Below are 5,596 nucleotides of genomic sequence, written 5' to 3' on the forward strand. Positions count from 1 at the left end.
GCAATCCTGAAAACAGCTAGCAGCTGGCAGGCAGCACAGACAGAAGTTACTGAAGACACTATGTTTTGAAACTTCTTCATCTGACCCCTCATGCAATGAGGAGTCAAATCTTCACCCAATCAGCCGGTTTTAAGCTTTCTGCAGCTGTGCACTTGTGTTTGGTTGTGGCTATAAACTTTCTGTGGGCACATCGGGCAAAAATTGTTACTGCTGTTTGCACCCCTACTTCCTGCTTGGCACAGGAAGCTTTGTGCCTTTTCCTCTGAGTGCCCTGTCCCCACAAAAGCTTGTACTTAGGTGAGCAAGAGGAAGTGTAGGGAGGGCAGCGGCTGCCTGTCAGCTTCACATGTAGGGTGTGAGGTGGGACAAACATGTAGGGGAAGAGGGGACAGCTTTTTGGGGGTGGAAAGTGGCAAATCGGCTGAGTGGTGCCTGCTGTGATGTGAGCTGGGCCCACGGAGGGAATGAGGCCCCCCCTCCCCTGCTGCTCCCCAGTTTATAGCCGGCCTTGGAAGAGGAAGAATGTCCTAAGCTCTCGAGAGCCCTTCTCCAGGACGGGTGTGACAGAGCTGCTTGCCGCTGGGGACCCAGCCAGATTGTGCTCAAGTGTGCAAGGGTTAAACACAGTTCCCAGGGAAGGGGCAAGTAGAACCATGGCTGTGACTCAGCCAGAGCCTCTTCCCTAGGCCCAAGCCCCAGTTTCTGCAGCCTGTGTGCAGCAGCACACGGCCAAACCTTGTACCAGGGTTTAAATTACCATAAGTAGGCTTACCTTCCCTTCAGCAGGGGTGGCTGTGTGTCCAGAAATGCCCTTCAGAGTGGACCAAGGCTGAGTGACTGCATTTGTAGGGCTGGGAAAAGCTTCTAGGCAAGGCACCCCTGTCACCCTCCTGCCCTGGGATTCAGTGTAGTGTGAATGTAATGCATGTAACAGCAGGAGGAACCAGGGACAAGCTGCAGAGCTATTCGGACTCTTAATTTGGCCTGCAATCCCAGAAACCCCCAGGGATTAGGTGGGGGTGGGCAAGAGGAAAAGGAAGCTGGAGTAAGGAGAAGAGAGAGCAGCATGCATATGGAGCCTGGTTACCCCGCACAGAGGAGTGCGCAGCAGAGCTGGAGATCCCCCTGGCTTGGTCAGCCGACTGTGGGCTGAAGGAACTGGACTGAGACTTGGGGGCAGCTGCAGGCTGCTGTTCGAGGCTCTAGGGACTGAGGGCTGGTTTGTTGACACCTCTGGAGCTGCATGGGTAGAATTAAGGTGCTGAGTGTATGTTACCACAGGATTGATGTTTCTTTACCTTTTACTTGTTCCCTCCCTCTGGCCCCCTGGCTTGTGACCCTAACCACTACGATTTTCTATATAAAAGTGGGAAATCTCCCTTGCTTCTTGTGCCAGTTTCTGGGGCGGCAGGGTTGGCACAGCAGCAAGGGGAGGGCAGGGAGCTTGCAAAAAGGAGTCAGCAAGGAAGTGGAGTGGAGCAACAGCCCTTGGCAGTGGGGTCCTGCGCCTGCCAGCAGATGAGTCCTATCATCAGTCCATTGAGCAATGTGCAGATGAAATGGTGCTGGAGCTGGGCTGATTCCCCCCGGGAGGGGAGTGGCAGCCTGTGCAGGTTCTGTGCCACTGTTGTGATGGTGGCATTTGCATGGCGAGGGCCTTGTTTCCCATACTAGGCCACTGCAGGGTCCAGGATGGTGCGCACATCTGTATCACAGAGAAGCAGTTGCCAGGTTGTTGATGGCCAGGACCCGGGTGTGGTAGTATAGGTTGGGCAGGCGCTAGTTCCACCCATCTCATTGTGCCTCCATCTCCGCACTGTGGCCTTACCAGTTCTTGGCTAGATAGGCTGGCAGGCCTAGGAAAATACTCAGGGTTTTGAAGCTATCATGGCACCAGGACAGGCCTCCAAAAAAAGCCTGGGAAGTGGGGAGGGAGCTGAACATCAGCCCCAGGTGCCCAGCAGAATCGTGTGAGTTTTAGCCTAGTTGATACAGGCTAATACTGGAGTGGTATTGGTCACGATGTCTTATGGTTACTGAGAGCCCCTGTCTTGGGCAGCAGTGTGAACCCTCCTCACCAGCAGCTGACCAGTAGGAGCAGGCAAGGAAAGGAAGGATGAAGAGCAGCAGAGTAAGGACCCTGGACTTCAGAAAAGCAGACTTGGACTCACTCAGGGCAGGATCCCCTGGGAGGCCAGTCTGAGCAGGAGAGGAGTGCAGGAAACCTGGCTGTAGTTGAAAGAAGTCTTACTGAGAGTGCAGGAACAAACCATCCCAATGCACAGGAAGACTAGCAAGTATGGCAGAAGACCAGCTTGGCTTAGCAGGGAAGTCTTCAGTGAGCTAAATCACAAAAAGGAAGCTTATAAGAAGTGGAAACGGACAAATAACTCAGGAAGAATATAAGAGCATTGCTTGGGCATGGAGGGATGAAATCAGGAAGGCCAAAGTGTAATTGGAGTTGCAGCTAGCAAAGGATGTGAAGGGCACCAGGAAGGGTGTCAACAAGTATGTTGGTAGCAAGTGGAGGATCAGGGAATGTGTGGGTCCTTTACCGAGTGGGAGAGGCAACCTAGTGATGCAGGATGCAGAAAAGGCTGACGCATGCAATGCCTTTTTTGTCTCAGTCTTCACAGGCAAGGGCAACTCCCAGACTACTGCACTGGACAGCACAGTTTGGGAAAGAGGTGAGCAGCCCTCAGTGGTGAAATAACAGATTAGGGACTACTTAGAAAAGCTGGACGCTTACAAGTCCATGGGACTGTATGGGATATATCCGAGGGTGCCAAGGGAGTTGGGTGACATGATCCTAGAGACGATCCTAGTCAGGTGCAAGGCCTGAATGTGAAGAAGCCCGTGGCAACAGTGGTGGTGGGAGGGTGGCGAGAGGCCGAACGTGAAGCTGGCCGTGGGGTGCGGAGTCACCAACACTAGGTGGGCCCTACAGGAGGGGCTGTGGCCACTCTGCCAGGGTCTACGGGGCCCCCCAAAGCATGGGGCCCAGGGCAGTCGCCCCAATTCACGCTCCTCTTGGGACGGCCCTGTGTGGAGCCATTGACTGTCATCTTTGAAAACTCATGGCAATCAGGAAAGGTCCCGGATGATTGGAAAAGGGGAACATAGTGCCCATATTTAAGAAAGAGAAAAAGGAGGATCCAGGGAACTACAGGCTGGTCAGCCTCACTTCAGTCCCTGGAAAAATCATGGAGCAGATCCTCAAGGAATCCATTTCTAAGCACTTGGAGGAGAAAAAGGTGTTTGGGAACAGTCAGCATGGATTCACCAAGGGCAAGTCATGCCTGACCAACCTGATCACCTCCTATGATGAGGTGACTGGCTCTGTGGATGTGGGGAGACTGGTGGACGTGGTGTACCTTGATTTTAGCAAGACTTTTGATGTGGTCTCCCATAGCATTCTTGTAGGCAAGCTAAGAAAGTATGGGCCAGACGAATGGACTGTAAGATGAATAGGAAATTGGTTGGCTCATTGGGCTCAGAGAGTAGTAATCAATGACTCGATGTCTAGTTGGCAGCTGGTATCAAGTGGAGTGCCCCAGGGGTCGGTCCTGGGGCTGGTTTTGTATAATGTCTTCATTGACGACCTGGAAGATGGCATAGAGTGTACCCTCAGTAAGTCTGCAGATGCGGGGAGTAGTAGATACAATGGAGGGTAGGGCTGGGATTCAGAGTGACCTAAACAAATTGGAGGATTGGGTCAAAAGGAATCTCATGAAGTTCAACAAGGATGAGTACAAAGTCCTGAACCTAGGATGGAAAAATCCCATGCATTCATAGAGACTGGGTGCTGACTGGCTGGGCAGCAGCTCTGCAGAAAAGGTCCTGTGGGTTACAGTGGACGATCACCTGAATATTAGCCAGCAGTGTGCCCTTGTTGCCAAGAAGGCTAATGGCATACTGGGCTGCATTGGTAGGAGTGTTGCCAGTAGGCCAAGAGAAGTGATTATTCCCCTCTATTCAGCACTTGGTGAGGCCACATCTGGAGTCCTGTGTCCAGTTTTGGGCCCCCCCAGAGAAAGGATGTGGACAAATTGGGGAGAGTCCAGCAGAGGTCAGTAAAAGTGGTAAGGGGGCTGGGGCACATGATTTATGAGGAAAGACTAAGGAAACTGGGCTTACTTTAGTCTAGAGAGGAGAAGACTGAGGGTGGATTTAATAGCAGTCTTCAAGTATCTGAAGTGGGATTCGAAAGAGAATGGAGATAGGTTGTTCTTAATGGTAACAGATGACAGAACAAGGAGCAATGGTCTCAAGTTGCAGCAAGGGAAGTTGAGGTTAGATATTAGGAAGAATTTTCTCACTAGGAAGGTAGTGAAACACTGGAACAGGTTACCCAGAGAGGTGGCAGAAGCTCCATCCTTGGAGGTTTTCAAAACCTGGCTAGACAAAGCTTCGGCTGGGATGATCTGGTTGAGGATGGATAATACTGCTTTGAGCAGGGGTTCAGAATAGATCAGTGGTCTCCAACCTTTTCATGGTGAAGATCACTTTTTGCAAGTAAAGGGCGCCCCAGGATCTACTGCACCCCCCGACCCCTGCTCCATGAAACCCTGGACCGTGGAGTGTCCCAGACCTGGCCAGGCCAGGGCATGATCCCACTTCTGTGCCATGGCTACGCTGAGCCATGCCTGTCTGGTGGGCAGACGAACATAGCCTCCCCAACACACCTCTGGACTTCAGAGACTTCCAGACTCGGCCAGGCCGCAGGACCCAATGCCACATTTGTCTGGCTGCCAGGTGGGCATAGCTCAGTGCAGCCGCAGCACAGAAATGGGATCAGGTCCTGGCCCAGCCCAGCCAGGTCTGGGAAACTCCATGGTCCAGGGGTGCGTGGGGCAGGGGCTCCCGCTATTGGGTGCAGCCGAATAGGCCCTGGTGAGCCATTCCCCTCCCCCACCTTTGCTCCAGGTGCAGCGGGCAGCCTGCAGCAGCAACCGCCTCGTCTCAAGCACAGGTGAGGGGGCACAGGTTGCTGGGGCCTCTGCCATGCTCCATCCAGTGGCAAGAGCTGCTGCCCCCCCTGCGTGCCCCTAGACCATGGAGAGTCCCAGATCCAGCCGGACTGGGGCCTGATCCCACTTGTGCTGCGGCCATGCTGAGCTGCATCTCCCCAGCGGCCAGACAAATGTGGCATCAGGCCCCGTGGCCCGGCTGAGTCTGGAAGTCTCTGCAGTCCAGGGGGGCCTGTGCCTCCCCCACCTTGTGCTCTGGGCGTAGCGGGCAGCATACAGCAGCAGCCACCTCCTCCTGGAGCACAGGTGGGGTGCATCCCCCTCCACGCATCCCTAGATCACAGAGACTTCCAGACTCAACTGGGCCGGGGCCCGACATGTTTGTCTCGCTACTGGGCAGGTGCAGCTCAGGGCAGCCATGGTACAGAAGTGGGATTAGCCCTGGCTTGGCTGGGTCTGGGAGGATCTCGTCATCTAGGGGCGTGCACGGGAGGAGGGCTTCTGCCGCTGGACGCAGCCCAGCAGACGCCTCAGGGGCCTGTGCCACCCTCACCTGTGCTCGGGATGAGGCAGCTGCTGCTGTGGGCTGTCTGCTGTGTCCCAAGCATGCGGAGGGCGGGGGGGGG

Source organism: Gavialis gangeticus, unplaced genomic scaffold (assembly GCF_001723915.1).
Source record: "Gavialis gangeticus isolate Ggan-Ray unplaced genomic scaffold, GavGan_comp1, whole genome shotgun sequence".
In the NCBI taxonomy this organism is placed as follows: domain Eukaryota; kingdom Metazoa; phylum Chordata; order Crocodylia; family Gavialidae; genus Gavialis; species Gavialis gangeticus.